The 19025-nt window shown below is 47.6% G+C and overlaps 1 protein-coding gene across 1 annotated transcript in view; it reads left to right on the top strand.

The window, feature by feature from the left end:
- Positions 1–1963: 1963 nt before the first annotated feature.
- LOC119962645 (mitogen-activated protein kinase 4-like) overlaps positions 1964–19025 on the top strand; it is a 159589-nt gene continuing 142527 nt past the window's right edge. The window contains exon 1 of the mRNA XM_038790514.1: positions 1964–2162. The gene's annotated coding sequence lies outside the window, so the exon portion shown is untranslated. The remainder of the gene's footprint in view (positions 2163–19025) is intronic.

Below are 19025 nucleotides of genomic sequence, written 5' to 3' on the forward strand. Positions count from 1 at the left end.
GAAAAGCCCCTAGTCGCCACATTCCGGCAAGGCTGGTACAGGAATCGAACCGTGCTGCTGGCCTGCTTGAAAAGCCAGTGATTTAGCTGAGTGAGCTAAACCAGCCCCTGTTGTGGCTAAATGGATTTTTGCCGACTGTTGTCTTTGACTTGTCATTTTTACCTTTTAATATTTCTGTACTGCCAGAAGTCAGTGTATAATGGGTTAAATTTGTATCACCCAAGATTTGTCAAAGAGGGTAGTTTAGCAATGTTGGCATCAACGCTGCTTACTTATACAAGTTACTGAGGCTGTGAACAATGAGAAATCCCCAAGTGGGAATTAACTGGAATGGGCACATTCACCGACAAGCATTTTAGGCTATCACTAGAGATTATTTTCATTCAATATTGATGAACAAACATTCTTCTTTAATTAAATCATGACAGGCATATTGTCTACCCACTGTTCTAAGGTTAGGTTCCAATCTGGAGCTTTCTCATTGTCAGCTCAATGGGAATAAACCTTGACTCAAGGCAGCGGCAATCTCTTTTGAGCAGAGTTGTGTGGCTTTGGCAGTTAGTGGCCAAAGACTGGAAGTATTTTTAAAGCTTGAGCCAATTTAGACTTAAAGAGCTAAACGCGGTCTTCTGTCACAGGGCCCATGCTTCAAAAGAAAGTAAGTTACATCTTTGTTGTTTTCATACACTGAGGAGTCCAGGGAATTGATGTTCACGTTGTGAAAACTGTTTGTTCATGCACTTTATGTAAATAAACCAGTTATTCAAAGTCTGAAACCTCAGTTTCCATGCCATGCTTATTCAGTCAGTCATCCATATAGAGAGAGTAAGCAGATGTCGGGGCTAAAGGACAAGGAAAAATAAGTTGTATTTCAGTCATGACCGGGTGGAGTAAGTGTTCTCTTTTACAGTCCCTTGGTCACGCTATTGTGTGATTAGGTAGTTGGACAGAAAAAGTTGCACCCCAGATTTTAAGTCCACTTGCATGAGCGATGGTGAACCAGAGGAAATAACAAACTATGATAAAGATATTTCACTATTATAATGGTCAGTAAATGCAAGTGTACCATTAGCATCTGTACATAAGGAAAATGCAATGTCTCTCTGGGCTTCTATCTCGCGTTCATTTTTCATTAATCTTTCTAATGTCCTCATTAAGTTTGGTACAATATGCATACTGATAGAGTTCTATCGCTGTCCAAGTGTAGATTAGCTAATTCAAGACATCCCTGGGATCACTCCTGAGTCCTTGCGGGAAGGAAGTCTTCCCGGTCTGTGTGTGGAAGGACCGGGCCTGATGGATCACTCACTGCAAGTTTTATTTTTTAAAATGTCTTTTGTGTCTGGATGGTTTTCACTACTGATTGAATAACATCACTGAGCCATCACACGACCTGTTCATTTAACTTCCTCCCTGCACAGAACTGCCTATATACAGCCTCTGTTCAGCACCTTTCCACAACAGTATTCAGCTGGATCCCTGTGCAACCGGTTGTTGATCAGAACCTTATGAAATAGAAGGTTTGTTGCCCATTCACTGGTGCTGCATCTGGTGCCTCTCTTTATATAACACAGCTCGAAGTCCACCTGCCTCATGTACTTGGTAATGATGGGCACAAATTTAAAACAATCACGGATTATAGGCGATTTTAAGGGGAAGGGGTGATGCACAGAGGGTGGTTAGAATGTGAAAAAGGGGCGACACATGGCATAGTTGTTAGCACCGCTGCCTCACAGCGCTAGGGACCCGGGTTCAATTCTGGCCTTGGGTCACATGCCTGCTTCTGGCGCGGTGGATTTCTGTAATACCGTGCACTTTGCATATCAGGTTGGCTACAGTGTCTCCTTCAGAAGCACAAAATGCCCCTTCGCAAGCACACGGCGCCTGCACTCTCTTGCCCTCTCTCCCCTGGCTGAACATCAGGTAGCTGCATTGTGATTGACAGCCCCGGTGACGTGGTGCTGTGGCGCTGTGCTCCCTCTGCCTCTCCCTCTCTCTCTCCTTTCACACTGGCTTCATTTTCTCACCCGGAGGGAGAACGGAATCAGATCGGGGCAGCCACAGCTCGGATATCATCCATCCAGTAACTCCGGCAACAAATGCCAAATCTGCAGCAGCCGCAGGAAACCCATCCCGGCCGCGCCGACGGGATTTATTTAATGGTAAGTTTCATGCCGGAGAATGAAGAACTGGCATCACCGCCCTGCTCTTCAAATACATTTTTCCCGAGCATTTTCGGTTGGCAAGGAGCGATGTAGTGTGTTGATTGCAGTGCAATGCTGGGTTCTTGAAAAAGATACATTGCAAGCTGGTTTGCAAAATCAATGGGTGCTGGTTAATGGGAGAGATGGAGGAGAACGCTCAGCACTTCGCCTTTGTCTCCCCTCATTACTGAACGTGGGGCTCTGTTCCTGCTGGTACCTGTGTTTGTGCACAGAATAGGTCGGGTTCTTAGTGTATTGCACGTAAACTGGATGTGCATAAATAATAGATTGATGCAGGTGCCCTATGTCCTGCAGTCTTTGTATGTATATGTAGACTTTTGCCTGTACAGTAAGTATCTTTCGTCAATAAATCGTCTACATTTGCCGGTAAGTTTCTCAGGTGGCGGCAGTACTGCTATTGCTAATGTGGCGTGGTTACTACCATTGCATGACTGGTTACCAGCTAAGTGGTGCTGATCCCCAAACTGTTTTTAACCTGCAGCACCTAATCTCTATAAATGTACACTTATGAACTGACATTGTGTGTGTCAGATATAGAATAACGGAGCATGTTGGGCGATGGATACAACATATTCTTTTGTATGGAAAGATTGCCTATAATGCTTTATGAAGCAAATTAATATTGTGTATTAGTTCCCAAAAGAGGACACACACACACAAGAATATGCAATTTGCAGTGAGGCGATGCTGTAAGGGTTATGGTTTACCAGTGCGCAGACATTAACTGAACCCTTGAGATTGGGCTTCTGGCTAACTCATTGGTTGGCTTATATAAGAAATCAGCAAGAAATTAAACAAGAAGAAACTTCTTCACCCAGAGAGTGGTGAGAATGTAAAATTCGCTACCGCAGGGAGTAGTTAAGCAGATAGTACAGGTACACTTAAGGGGAAGGTGAATAAGCAGCGAGAGGAGAATAGAGGGTTATGCTGATAGAGTTGGATGAGGAAGGATGGGAGGAGCATGGGAAGGATGGGAGGGCAGCATGGTAGCACAGAGGGCAGCATAGTTGCTTCACAGCTCCAGGATTCCAGGTTCGATTCCCGGCTTGGGTCACTGTCTGTGTGGAGACTGCACGTTCTCCGCGTGCCTGCATGGGTTTCCTCCGGGTGCTCTGGTTTCCTCCCACAGTCCAAAGATGTGTAGGTTAGGTGGCGATGCTAAATTGCCCTTAGTATCCAAAAAGGTTAGATGGGGAGGCTGGGTTACCGGGATAGGGTGGAGCTGTGGGCTTAGATAGGGCGCTCTTTCCAAGGGCCAGTGCAGACTCGATGGGCCGAATGGCCTTCTGTACTGTAAATTCTATGATTCTATGATAACCGGCAACGTGGACTGGTTGGGCCAAATGGCTTGTCTCTGAGCTCTATGTTCGATGTAATTCTACTTACTTCCTTGTCAATTACGTGCCTTGATTGACACAATAACAAAGTGCTGTGGATGTTGGAAATATGAAATAAAAACAGATAATGCCAGAATTAGCCAGTGGGACTGCCGCGTCTGTGGAGAGCGAGAAACATTAAATGACCCACGAGGGCAGCACGGTAGCATGGTGGTTAGCATAAATGCTTCACAGCTCCAGGGTCCCAGGTTCGATTCCCGGCTGGGTCACTGTCTGTGTGGAGTCTGCACGTCCTCCCCATGTGTGCATGGGTTTCCTCCGGGTGCTCCGGTTTCCTCCCACAGTCCAAAGATGTGCGGGTTAGGTGGATTGGCCATGCTAAATTGCCCGTAGTGTCCTAAAAAGTAAGGTTGGGGGGGGGGGGGTTGTTGGGTTACGGGTATAGGGTGGATACGTGGGCTTGAGTAGGGTGATCATTGCTCGGCACAACATCGAGGGCCGAAGGGCCTGTTCTGTGCTGTACCGTTCTATGTTCTATGAGTTAAAAAGCATATAGTAAGAGTGAACCTTGAGTGGGTCAGATGAAATGTCAGCGACTTGAAACATTAACTCTCTCCCCTTTCCAGAGACCTGCTTAGTGGCCATTGATTGGTCATTCGAATAACAAATTGAATTACTTTCCTTACCATTGCGTGTTGAGCACAAACTGGTATGGTTGCAAGATCACGATTATTTAATTTAGGGAGTGTATTAAGCGTTATTTGTTGCAGTTATCTGTGCTACTGCTGTAAAGCAGGTGTCGCAGTTCTCTGAAAGTTACTTTTAGGGAGCTGATACTGTAGTGATTTATAAAAAACGCCATGATTCCTCGATTTGATTTTTGCCTTGAAATTTCTCTCATTTACTTGTTATTCTTTGTACAAAATATTAGGCAACGTATTATGTAATAGTAAAATATAATAAAGTGTCTGAAATCAGTTCAATATAGCAGCATCTATCACATGGTATTCAGCTTGACTACTACATCATTGACAATATCTTTTGTCTTCAAATCACACATCTGCTGTGGGCTTGGTGAGGGCAGTGTTCCTTATTTGGGTATCTTGGTGGATATTGACGGTCAAGTTACTGATTGGGTGCAGAGTGCACTGAGTTAGACATTGGCCTTGGAATTAATTTGGGACTTGGATTCAAATCTGCATGCAAAACTGCTTTTGATTTATCATTAATTAGCACTAAATTGTGAATCTCACAATTGTTAGTTTGGAAATCATAAAATATCACCCTGCCTGTGACTGGAGTGCCTTATTAATTAAGGCTGAGGCATATTAGTGAGGCTTCATTGAGGGAGCTTTAGTCTACAACTGTGCTGCATCTGAACAGAACCTTAATCGATTCAGAAAGTGAGTGTCTGAAACAGAAAATGTTCCATTTCCAAGAATGATGTTAGCTTGATAACCACAACATGGAAAAGGTTTAATGATTGTGATCACATTATTGTGAGTTTACCGAGTGATATTCCACTGTTACTTGACAGAAAATAAAATCGGTAGTATATATCAGCTGAAAAATAATAATCAGAGTGTTTTACAACACAGCAATTGACTTGAAATGTTCATAAGAGTCAAAAATCCAGAAGAGTGAACCTTGAATGGTTTGTTTACCATCAGAGCCCAAAGATTGAATTGCAGCCTCAAATTCACTGAGACGCAAAATAATTTCTAATTGAATTTCATACTCCTGTGGGGTGATCTCTTTACCTGACATCATGAAAACAAAAGGTATGTCACATGGTGCAGAACAAAGAATAATGTTGACTTTCTGATATAGGATCAACAGTGACAATGTTAAAATTTTTAACCCTGGACTAAAGGAGACCACCGGTAAAGTGTCATTCTACTGTTCTCCCTCGGAACGCTTTATGTAAATGGTCATCTACAAATTTTGTTGTTCCTCAATCAGCAACATTTTTAAGTCTCCCACAGAGGCTACAGATAACCTTGTTACTAGGCTTCCGTTTGTCCTGCTCTTGAATGGTGTATTGTAATATAGTTAAGCTTGCCATAGGGTTGTCTTGCTTTCTGATTTATCTTCCCTCTCTATGGAGATCCATCCTTCTTGACATGCCCAATAGGCTTATTGAGATTAGGACTGTAACATGTAGTTTCTCCCTTTGCCAACCTTGTGTCCCATGAGCCAAGAGGTTTTTGCCTTGGTGATCAACCCTGTTAAACATTGTTCAGTGTGGCTCTGGCGTACTCTGCCTTACTCTGGCATAGCAGTCTCTGCTGCAGGTGAAGACAGTGGGCTGAGAAGGTGCAGGATTTGCTGGCCCTTATTTTCTCTGGGCTCTCTTCTCATCCAGGTGAGCTATCTGTGTTGTCTCACCACTAACCAATGCCCCTCCAGACAGTCAGGCTCCAGAGGCCAAGGCCCTCGACAACTGTCTCTCAGTTTTCAGTGTGAATGTCCACCATCTACATATATCGCTTGATGGTGACATTTCAGTGGAGGTAATGGACAGCCAGATATGCCAAGAAATGCTGAGACTAAGCCTGAGACAGTAAAGGTGGGAATTGTTCAGCCTTTTCACCTGCCTCTCAAATGATGTTGAGTCCTGACTCCTGTAGAGGAGTGCACTGAGGACACAGCCTTGATGCATTTGTAGTTTGATGTTCTCTGTTAGGTTTCTGTTGTTGCACATTCTCTTGTTCAGCTTGAGCATTAAAGTTGCTGCTGGTGTAATGTGTGTGTTGATTTCAGCACCAAGTAACAGATTGCTGGTAATTGTGGAGCCTAGATAGACAGGTAAAGCTATCAACAACCTCCAATTTCACATTGTCGTTGCTGATGGATGGCTGCATGGAAATATCCTGGACCATAACATTTGTCTTCCTGTTGCTGATGGTCAAACCAAACTCTTTCTAGGTGTGAAAGAGTGCATCCATTTGCCACTGGAGGTGTTTATTGGTATGGAATTCTCATATGGTATCAATGGCCTGGAGCAACTCTCCGGTGAGCATTTGGTGCCCTTTTGCCTTGGGTTTCAAGTTCTGGTATGTAAGTAGACGCCCTCTGTCGACCTGAAGGTATATGACAGCAGCAAAGAGAAGAATATGCAAAGAGTGTTGGCACCAGAACACAACCCTGTTTAATCCCACTGTGGATCTCAAAGCCTCGATGTTGTCCCAGCATAGCTGAGCTTACCCATCATGTTGTATTGGAGAGAGGACACCACACTGAGCAGCTTTGGACTGCAGCCAATTTTCTTCAGCGGCTTAAATTGCTCTGCTGATATGGTCGAATGCCTTGGTGAGGTCGACAGTATATGTGATCCCCTTTGTTCATAGCATTTTTCTTACTGGACTGAGACGATTATGTTGATTGTTCGTCGTCCAGTTACTATGCCTCTTTGTGATTGCACACAGAAAGTAGGTCCTTCATTTGCAGAAGGTTTGGTCCCCAGGCATGTAGTGTGCTGGTCCACTGGTGTGTGGGCATACCCTGATGCTCATGAACCAAACTCACAGCTATCGGTAAATCCACAGCCTTGTGGATACCTCAGGAGAGTTGAAGGCTAAGGGAATAAACTCTGGCAAAAAATATGGAGTGGAACCCAAAGGCAAAGTGATTTCTAAATTTTTCTGATTTCCTGCAGCCATGTTGGTGCCAAACATAAAATTTGCATTCCTTTGGGCTCCACCAGGATGTTGCGTGGGGGGGGGGGGGGGGGGGGGCGTGGCATTTGGGGCAGTCCATCATCCCTGTAAATCTTGACAGGTTTGTGCCCAGGAGAGGACACTCCAGCTTCACTCAAAATGTTCACATAACTTTGAAGACAGCAGTTAGAAGTGATTACACCAATTTTGATTGGCATAGGGAATGTGTGGTACAGGCTTGTTTCCAAAGGTGGGAGGGACCATTATGTCCCACTAGTCAGGCAGTGCCTCAAGTCAGGCAGCCCCCGACAACTCGGGGACTGTCCCATATTTTTCCTCTGCTTCAATGGGTGCTTGGAGCCTTGAGTCTCTGCTCAGCAAGTGGATTGAATTGATCACACCAGATAAACAAACAAACAAAGTAAACACATAGAAAGAAGATGCTAATTCCTCAATTGGCAAGTGTGGAACATCAAGACCGTGTGTACAGCACTGACCCAGATAACTTGCAGCTGAACGTTAACACGGTGTACAGGACTGACCCAGATAACTTGGCACAGTGGTTAGCACTACTGCCTCACAATTCCAGGGACCCGGGTTCAATTCCAGCCTCGGGTCACTGTGTTGAGTTTGCACTTTTTCACCGTGGCTGTGTGGGTGGATTGGCCATGCTAAATTGCCCCTTAGTGTCCAAAAAGGTTAGGTGGGGCTACTGGCTTTTGGGGATAGGGTGGAGGCATGGGCTTAAGTAGGATGCTCTTTCCAAGGGACAGTGCAGACTTGATGGGCTGAATGGCCTCCTTCTGCACTGTAGGGATTATATGTGCAAGACAGCCACGATCAACAAGGATATCGGACGTCTTTTTAAAAATAAATTTAGAGTACCCAATTATTTTTTCCAATTAAGGGGCAATTTAGCGTGGGCAATCCACCTACCCTGCACATCTTTGGGTTGTGGGGGTGAAACCCACGCAGACACAGGGAGAATGTGCAAACTCCACACGGACAGTGACCCAGGGGCGGGATTCAAACCCAGGTCCTCAGCGCCGTAGGCAGCAATGCTAACCACTGCGCCACCGTGCTGCCGGATATCGGTCGTCTTAACATTGACAGAGCTGGGGCGACATGTGGCACAGTGGTTAGCACTAGGACTGCGGCAACGAGGACCCGGGTTTGAATCCTGGCCCTGGGTCACTGTCCGTGTGGAGTTTGCATATTCTCCCCATGTCTGCGTGGGTTTCACCCCCACAACCCAAAGGTGTTAGGTGGGGTCGGTTTGGGAGCAGCTGGAGGCGGCTCAAGTAAAGACACAAGTTTGGGGGCATTGTTAACGCATATCTGCCGTTCTCGCTGGCCAGGTACTCATGACGCCTGGTAGTAGTGGCTGTCCTGAGAGTGTGGGGATAATGTCGGCAGCACATGAGACTGGAGGGGGAATCGGCATGGACCCCGATATGTGGGAACCACCGGTTCACCCTGGGGTGGGGGGGGGGGGGGGGGGGGCTGGGCAGGGGTTTCCGGAGGTGTTAGCGAGCGGGGATGGGATTTGGAGATCTTTTTATTGATGAGGGCTTCCCGAGCTGGAAGGAGTTGGAGGAGGAGTTTGAGCTGCCCGGTGGGAATGGGTTCCAGTATCTGCAGGTGAGGGACTTTGTGCGGAGGCAGGTTTCGACCTTCCTGCAACTGCAGGAAGTCGAGAGTAGGCGTGGGGTAGGGGAAGGTTTCAGAGATCTACAAGGAACTGATGGAGTGGGAGGGAGCCCCGATAGGGGAGGTGAAGAGAAAGTGGTAGCATGGTGGTTAGCATCAATGCTTCACAGCTCCAGGGTCCCAGGTTCGATTCCCAGCTGGGTCACTGTCTGTGTGGAGTCTGCACATCCTCCCCGTGTGTGCGTGGGTTTCCTCCGGGTGCTCCGGTTTCCTCCCACAGTCCAAAGATGTGCAGGTTAGGTGGATTGGCCATGATAAATTGCCCGTAGTGTAAGGTTAATGGGGGGATTGTTGGGTTACGGGTATACGGGTTACGTGGGTTTAAGTAGGGTGATCATTGCTCGGCACAACATCGAGGGCCGAAGGGCCTGTTCTGTGCTGCACTGTTCTATCTGTCTTCTAAGAGCTGGATGAGGAGTTGGAGGCTGGATTATGGGAGGAGGCCCTGAGGTGAGTCACTGCATCTTCATTGTGTGCTTGGCTTAGCCTGATCCAGTCCACAGGCCCAGATGAGCATGTTTAAAATTGTTAAAATTATAAATGCTTTCATAAAATATTCTAACAAAACCACGAAAAGCACAGCTGATTCTACTTAAGAGACAATACTTCATAAGGTATATCCATCAATGGGAAAGATAAATTGTTCTCTTATGCCTCGATCTCCATGAGAGCATTCAGTACTGCAAGAGATTCTTCCTCATCACGTTCCAGGAAGAACCAATTCTGGTCCAGAAGGTCTTCATGTGGATGGTCACCATCTACTGCCATGCCTTCCGTGCCCGTTAGCTTTGGCTTTACTTTGTGGAGAATTGAGATATTCATAACTTCAGCCTCTGCCCTGGGTCCAGTGGTTGGTGTCTCTGTGAAAGAAAGGAAGTTACTGTTGAGCGTATGCACTGCCTCAGTTTCTCAAGGCTGAATTTCCACTGCTAAAAGGTTGAAGATTATTGCATGAAAGGTAGGGAATCGATCACATGCAGAGCACCATCTGTTTTTTTCCAGGATTCCTATTAAGAATGGACTCAAAGTCCAGAGTGGACTCTTACACAGCCTGCCTCAGGAAAGCGTCATCTACTACTGGGCCTACTGCATCAAGAAAGGAACTAAGTTGAAGCTGTGACACCTTCTCGTGAAGACCTCACGCTGCTCGGTACTGGAGAAAATGGCTGTTCCATAACTCCCTCTGCTGGTCTCTCTGTGGACAGGCAAATGGGTGGGGGTAGGGAAAGGCATGGTCACTCACTCACTCGCTCACTCGGCGTGGTCATCGTTACCTCCCTGCAGTGTGCCGCCTTCTTTCGTCAACACATTTCAAGTTGCTTTCAAAGATTTCTTCACTCTGTGGTTCCTTTGCTAACACTGATGTATCTTTTACATTGATGTCTCCATTGCTGCCACCATGTTCTGAGAATGGCCTTGCCTCGAGGCGTGAGACTTGGGGCTGGATTCTCCGTATCAGGGACTATGTCCCCATGCCGTTTTGAAAACTGTGGCCTTTTACGCCAGAAAGACTGGTGTCAAAAGGCCACAGATTCTCAGCCCTGCAGGGGGCTAGCAGGCAGCTGTCGTGGAGGTCACAGCTCCAGCTGCTGATACGGCCTCCGGCACTTCAGGGTCAGAGGCCACGCATGCGCATAGCAGCGGCCGCGCCGCACTCCATGGCAGACTCAGACCACAGACCTGGACCGTGGAAGTAGAGGCCCGCATCCGGACATCCCGCACAATAAAGGCCCAGTCCCATATGAGGCCCCCCCTGCCTTCCGATCAGCACGCCTCTGACCATGGCAGCCGCGGACTGAGGCCATTCCTTCACCCTGGTGGGGTTCTCCGTTCCTTCACCCCGACGGGATTCTCCGTTCCTTCACCCCGGCAGGGTTCTCCGTTCCTTCACCCCGGCGGGGTTCTCCGTTCCTTCACCCCGGCGGGGTTCTCCGTTCCTTCACCCCGGCAGGGTTCTCCGTTCCTTCACCCCGCCGGGATTCTCCGTTCCTTCACCCCGGCAGGGTTCTCCGTTCCTTCACCCCGGCGGGGTTCCCCGTTCCTTCACCCCGGCGGGGTTCTCCGTTCCTTCACCCCGGTGGGGTTCTCCGTTCCTTCACCCCGGCGGGGTTCTCCGTTCCTTCACCCCGGCGGGGTTCTCCGTTCCTTCACCCCGGCGGGATTCTCCGTTCCTTCACCCCGGCGGGGTTCTCCGTTCCTTCGCCCCGGCAGGGTTCTCCGTTCCTTCACCCCGGCAGGGTTCTCCGTTCCTTCACCCCGGCGGGGTTCTCCGTTCCTTCACCCCGGCGGGGTTCTCCGTTCCTTCACCCCGGCGGGGTTCTCCGTTCCTTCACCCCGGCAGGGTTCTCCGTTCCTTCACCCCGGCGGGGTTCTCCGTTCCTTCACACAGGCGAGGTTCTGCGTTACTGCTGCAGTGGATGGAGATTTGACTGAGCGCCAAATTCTCTGTCCTCGCTGGCAGCGAAGGTGGACTCGCAACAGAGAATTCATTCCTAGAATTCATAGAATTTACAGTACAGAAGGGGGCCATTTGGCCCATCGAGTCTGCACTGGCCCTTAGAAAGAACTCCCTACCTAAACACACAACTCCACCCTATCCCCGCAACCCAGCAACCTCACCGAACATTTTTGTGGACACTAAGAGCAATTTAGCATGGCCAATCCAACTAACCTGCACATCCGTTGGACTGTGGGAGGAAACCGGAGCACCCGGAGGAAACCCACACAGACACGGGGAGAACGTGCAGACTCCGGACAGTCACCCAAGCGGCGAATCAAACCTGAGACCCTGGCGCTGTGAAGCAACTGTGCTAACCACTGTGCTACCGTGCCGCCCAAACTCCCGGCCGTACTCTGGTATCTTAACACTTGTTTGTTAGTACTACACCTAAACAGATTGCAGAGTAAGTATTGTTCACTCGAGACACAGAGAGAGCTGAACAATGACTGACTGATGTCAGTCGTACATCATCATCTACGTCACACATGAGCACATCCCATCTGTTCACCCTTTATACTACATCAGCCAGATATTTATCCCTTTTTAAAAATAAGTTACTTAACACAATATATCAATGAAAAAGTGATGTGTGATGGATTCTGTCAAAAAAGTAATAACAAGGAAGGATAGTCAGTCAATTATTTCATGCTAAATGACTGGCGAGGTATTTACAGAGACCTTGTAATCTGCAAACATCTCTCGGCAGATAGTATTAAACTCTGCTTGAACTCAGATTGGATTTACTGACAGCAATTAGACTTTCTGGCTTGAAGGAAAGGCTATTTTACATACAGCTCCACTTGAATAGCAGAGTATATTTTGCATAAGACACGTATTATTGTGTATATCTGACTTACCTCAAGCAGTTATGTTCAATAGTATATATTTAAAGTATCATACCGAGTGCATATTATTTGCTTTCACTTCGCTGATGAGGAAGCCTTGTTTCAGGTGCTCTGACACTGAATTACTCTAGTGGGTACATAGCATTTGGAGAGTTAATTTTCCAGACATCTTTTTGGAAGGAAGGTACGGAAGAGCAATGGAAGAATACTGGAAGCAGACTGTGCCACCTGCCAATCTCCTCACACCCACATTTCTTAGACTCACCTGCCAGTCGGCAGATAATTAATCATCACACGCATGTCTATAACTCAGCTGCAAGTGTACCTGTATCTGAGTTGCACTCCCTGTCTGGCACTGCCATTGACATTGCACATTAGCTGTGCTTCAAGTCGACAGCCTCCACCTCCTTCTCGGCATCCTGCAGTGATGTCCTGGGAGACAGTAACTTCTGAGTAAAAGTAATCATAGAACATCCTGCCACTGAAACAGGCCATTTGGCTCCGCAAAGCTGCACCCTTTCTCCACACCTAATCTAATCTAACGCTCCTGCTCACTCCACGTATCATTTAATGCCCCTCTCAATGTCCCTTTCAAACGGATTTATGGGCACGGCTTCAAAATAGTTTGTAACCCATAATTGCACTATCTAATCATGCTGTTTCAGCTGAGACATCAAACCACGGTCCCATTTGTCTACTTGGGTAGATGTAAGCGATCCCATGGCACTGCTCCGAAGAAAAGTGGGAGTGGGGGTTTTCCCCGGTATCCCGCCCAATATTTATCCCTCAATTGACATTACGAAAAGCGGATGATCTGATTATTATCACATTGTTTTTTTTCATTAAAATTTAGAATATCCAATTCACTTTTCCCAATTCAGGGGCAATTTAACGTGGCCAATCCACCTAACCTGCACATCTTTGGGTTCTGGGGGTGAAACCCACGCAGACACGGGGAGAATGTGCAAACTCCTGACAGACAGTGACCCAGGGCCGGGATTCGAACCCGGGTCCTCAGCGCCGTAGGCAGCAATGCTAACCACTGTGCCACCGTGCCACCCATTATCACATTGTTGATTATGGCAACACAACTGAATTCCTGAATTACAACAGCGAATAAACTTCAAAAGTACTTAGTGGGTTGTAAAGTACTTTAAGACATTCGGCAAAGCGCGATATAAATTATGCAAGTTTTTTTTTCTGGATGAACGGATTTTCCGCACCCAATCTTTGATTATTTTTTTATCATTATCTTCAACTGTTGTCCTCTTATTACCATCTCATTGACCAGTGGAAACACTCTCACTAACTACCCTATTGGAATTCTTCAAGATAATGAAGAGCGACATTAGATTACACAGCTGTGGTAAAAATATAAAAATAACCGTTTCTCCGGAGGTCTGTCCATGCAGAGTGATTTACCTAAGCCCTAACCTAGAACACTGAATCCAATTGTATAGTTATGAGTTGGCTATGGTAGATTGGGAAACTAGATTAAAAAGTAGGCGAACAATGGCAAACATTTAAATCAATATTTCATAATGCTCAACTAATCCACATTCCATTCAGAAGGAGAAGCACTAAAGGGAAAGAGATCTATGGCTCACTGAAGAGGTGAGGGGTAGTTTCATTTTAAAAGGAGAGCCTTCTAATACTGTCAGGAAGGAAGTAGGCTTGGGTATTGGGAGAGTTTATTGGCGGGTTTTTCTGCCCCATCGCGGATGCCAGGATCGCATTCCCCGATGGGACGGAGAATCAGGCATGGGGCAAAATTGGGATCGACACCGTGCGCCAACCCAATCAGGATGCACCGGCTCCCCACTAATGGAGGGAATGGGGTCCATGCCACACACCAGTGGGATGATGTAAACAAATAATCCAACCCTCCGTGATTTTTCTTTCCCCGCATCTGGAAATCACGTGGGCGCAGATCACTGTGGTCTCTATCAACGTGGCCCTGGCTTGTTGGACTTCAGGGTGGGCCAACGGAGCAAGGGTTGGCTCACCGTAAGGCCCACCATGCCAGGGCCCAGGACCAAGGTGGTAGAGCCCAATGAGCCCATCCAAGAGCCAACCCCCTAAAAATGCACTGCTTGCCCATCCCTCCTCTACCAGACCTCTTCTCTCTTCCCCCCCCCGCCACAGGGACCCCTTGATGAACCATCAATTGAACGCGAGACGAGTTGCTGTACAAAAGTAAGGCTTTAATAAGCTAGATGTTAGCCCTGCGGTCGACTAGAGTAAATGGACGACCGCCGGGCGTACTGGGTATTTATACCCCACCCTGGAGGCGGGGTTAACTCAGCCTCTCGACCAATCGGGGAGCCGTCACATGACTGGTCTCAACCAATCGGTCGAGAGGCACATGACCGACCAGGGCCAATGGTAAGCCGGTGTTCTGCACCAATGGCAGGCAGCTATGTTAATCATACCACCACACCCCTGTAATAGGGAGACCCCCCACACAGATCACCGCCCCAGAAAAGAGACACCTGTCTGGAAGCTAATGAACAGTCCAGACAGGGACAGTGAAAGCAATTGCAGTTGTAACACTCACCTTACAGCTCCACGTGTGCATTCCTGGAAAGGAAACAGCTGTGACTTACATCTGGTTCCCACAGATCCATTAGCTACAAGCCATTCGTAGCTTTCTAGTTGTGGTCTGTGAGTCGCAGCTTCTACAAACCATCTGCAGCTTTGATTCATTCAACTCCTTTCATGGTTCACTGGCCTAAGTGGTGAAACCCAATGCTTGCAAACATTGACCACATCAAAGAGAGGTAAGTGCAGTGCAATCACAGGCTTGAGTGAATGGAATGCACTTAGTGCTTGTTGGGTGGTCTCCCTATTACAGAAATCCCTGGGGGTGTTCTCCCTATTACAGGGGTCCTGGCGGGGGCGGGGCGGAACATCCCTGTTCTTGGGGGTACGGGGACAGCCAGGCAATCCAGGGATGGGGGGGTGCTGTGCAGTGCGGCGGACGAGGTTGGGGGGGGTAGAGACCGGGGGGGGGGGGGGGGGGGGGATCCAGGGCTGGCTTACAATGAGGATGGGGCATCTGGCCACAGAATCTTGCTATTATGCTACCCTTCAAGATGGCGTCCCACTAGCGGGATTCCCTCGTATTCCACGCCATACATAAATTTGCATGGCTTGGAACACTAAATCACTAGCCGGCTTGAGCTCCTGGGAGAGCGCAAACTGGTTGCAATTCAGCTCCGGGGGAAACATAGGGCTGGATTCTTCCACTCCACCCGCCACAAGAACCATGTTGCCCGTCTAAATTAAAATCTTCTACACTTCCGTGGTCCGTATCCCTCTATTCCCATCCTATTCATGTATTTGTCAAGATGCCCCTTAAATGTCACTATCGTCCCTGCTTCCACCACCTCCTCCGGAAGCGAGTTCCAGGCACCCACCACCCTCTGTGTAAAAGACTTGCCTCGTACATCTCCTCTAGTCCCTGCCCCTCGCACCTTAAACCTATGCCCCCTAGTAATTGACCCCTCTACCCCGGGAAAAAGTCTCTGACTATCCACTCTGTCTATGCCCCTCATAATTTTGGAGACCTCTATCAGGTTGCCCCTCAACCTCCTTCGTTCCAGTGAGAACAAACCAAGTTTATTCAACCTCTCTTCATAGCTCATGTCCTCCATACCAGACAACATCTTGGTAAATCTCTTCTGCACCCTCTCTAAAGCCTCCACATCCTTCTGCTAGTGTGACAACCAGAATTGAACACTATACTCCAAGTGTGGCATAAATAAGGTTCTATACAGCTGCAACATGACTTGCCAATTTTTAAACTCAATGCCCCGGCCAATGAAGAGAAGCATGCCGTATGCCTTCTTGACTACGTTCTCCACCTGTGTTGCCCCTTTCAGTGACCTGTGGACCTGTACACCTAAATTTCTCTGACTGTCAATACTCTTGAGGGTTCTACCATTCACTGTATATTCCCTACCTGCATTAGACCTTCCAAAATGCGTTACCTCACATTTGTCCGGATTAAACTCCATCTGCCATCTCCCCGCCCAAGTCTCCAAACGATCTAAATCCTGCTGTATCCTCTGACAGTCCTCATCGCTATCCGCAATTCCACCAACCTTTGTGTCGTCTGTAAACTTACTAATCAGACCAGTTACATTTTCCTCCAAATCATTTATATATACTACGAACAGCAAAGATCCCATCACTGATCCCTGCGGAACACCACTAGTCACAGCCCTCCAATCAGAAAAGCACCCTTCCGGGACGGCATGTGGTGCAGTGGATAGCACTGGGACTGCGGATAGACCCGGGTTCGAATCGTGTTCCTGGGACACTGTCCGTGTGGAGTTTGCCCATTCTCCCCATGTCTGCGTGGGTTTCACCCCCACAACCCAAAGATGTGCAGGTTAGGTGGATTGGCCATGCTAAATTGCCCCTTAATTGGAACAAAAAAATAATTGGGTACTCTAAATTTATATTAAATAAAAGAAAAGCAACCTTTCCTTGCTACTCTCTGCCTTCTATGACCTCGCCAGTTCTGTATCCATCTTCCCAGCTCACCCCTAATCCCGTGTGACTTCCCCTTTTGTATTAGTCTGCCATGAGGGACCTTGTCAAAGGCCTTACTGAAGTCCATATAGACAACATCCACTACCCTGCCTGCATCAATCATCTTTGTGACCTCCTCGAAAATCTCTATCAAGTTAGTGAGACACAACCTCCCCTTCACAAAACCGTGCTAATACGTCCATTTGCTTCCAAATGGGAGTTGATCTTGTCTCGAAGAATTCTCTCCAGTAATTTCCCTACCACTGACATAAGGCTCTCCGGCTTGTAGTTCCCTGGAATATCCTTGCTACCCTTCTTAAACAAAGGAACAACATTGGCTACTCTCCAGTCCTCTGGGACATCACCTGAAGACAGTGAGGATCCAAAGATTTCTGTCAAGGCCTCAGCAATTTCCTCTCTCGCCTCCTTCAGTATTCTGGGGTAGATCCCATCCGGCCCTGGGGACTTATCTACCTTAATAATTCAAGACTCCCAACACCTCTTTTTGGATCTCAATGTGACCCAGGCTATCTACACACCCTTCTCCAACTCAACATCCACCAATTCCTTCTCTTTGGTGAATACTGATGCAAAGTATTCATTTAGTACCTCGTCCATTTCCTCTGGCTTCACATATAGATTCCCTTGCCAGTCCTTCAGTGGGCCAACCCTTTCGCTGGCTACCCTCTTGCTTTTATATACGTGTAAAAAGCCTTGGGATTTTCCTTAACCCTATTTGCCAATTACTTTTTGTGACCCCTTTTAGGCCTCCTGACTCCTTGCTTAAGTCCATTCCTACTTTCCTTACATTCCACACAGGCTTCGTCTGTTCCCAGCCTTCTCACCTGACAAATGCCTCCTTTTTCTTTTTGACGAGGCCTACAATATCTCTCGTTATCCAAGGTTCCCAAAATTTGCCGTATTTATCCTTCTTCCGCACAGGAACATGCCAGTCCTGAATTCCTTTCAACTGACATTTGAAAGCCTCCCACATGTCAGCTGTTGATTTACCCTCAAACATCCACCCCAATCTAGGTTGTTTAGTTCCCACCTAATATTGTTATAATTAGCCTTCCCCCAATTTATCACATTCACCCTCGGACCACTCTTATCCTTGTCCACCAGCGCTTTAAAACTTACTGAATTATGGTCACTGTTCCCAAAATGCTCCCCTACTGAAACTTCTACCACCTGGCCGGGCTCATTCCCCAATACCAGGTCCAGGACAGCCCCTTCCCTAGTTGGACTATCTACATATTGTTTTAAGAAGCCCTCCTGGATGCTCCTTACAAACTCTGCCCCGTCCAAGCCCCTGGCACTAAGTGAGTCCCAGTCAATATTGGGGAAGTTGAAGTCTCCCATCACAACAACCCTGTTGGTTTTACTCTTTTCCAAAATCTGTCTACCTATCTGCTCCTCTATCTCCCGGTGGCTGTTTGGTGGCCTGTAGTAAACCCCCAACGTTGTGACTGCACCCTTCTTATTCCTGATCTCTACCCATATAGCCTCGGTGCCCTCTAAGGTGTCCTCCCGTAGTACAGCTGTGATATTCTCCCTAACCAGTAGCGCAACTCCGCCACACCTTTTACATCCCCCTCTATCTTGCCTGAAACATCTAAATCCTGGAATGTTTAGCTGCCAATCCGATCCTTCCCTCAACCAGGTCTCTGTAATGGCAACAACATCATAGTTCCAAGTACTAATCCAAGCTCTAAGTTCATCTGCCTTACCCGTAATACTTCTTGCATTAAAACATATGCACTTCAGGCCACCAGACCCGGTGTGTTCAGCAACATCTCCCTGTCTGCTCTTCCACAGAGCCATACTGGCCCTATTCCCTAGTTCTCCCTCAATTTTTTCACCTTCTGACCTATTGCTCTCGTACCCACCCCCCTGCCATACTAGTTTAAACCTTCCTGTGTGACACTAGCAAACCTCGCGGCCAGGATATTTATGCTTCTCCAGTTTAGATGCAACCCGTCCTTCTTATACAGGTCGCACCTGTCCCGGAAGAGCTTCCAGTGGTCCAGATAACGGAAATCCTCCCTCCTACACCAGCTGTTTAGCCACGTGTTTAGCTGCTCTATCTGCCTATTTCTAGCCTCACTGGCACGTGGCACGGGGAGTAATCCTGAGATTACAACCCTAGAGGTCCTGCATAACTCCCTGAACTCCTGCTGCAGGACCTCATGCCCCTTCCTGCCTATGTC

Source organism: Scyliorhinus canicula, chromosome 3 (genome assembly GCF_902713615.1).
Source record: "Scyliorhinus canicula chromosome 3, sScyCan1.1, whole genome shotgun sequence".
Classification (NCBI taxonomy): Eukaryota; Metazoa; Chordata; class Chondrichthyes; order Carcharhiniformes; family Scyliorhinidae; genus Scyliorhinus; species Scyliorhinus canicula.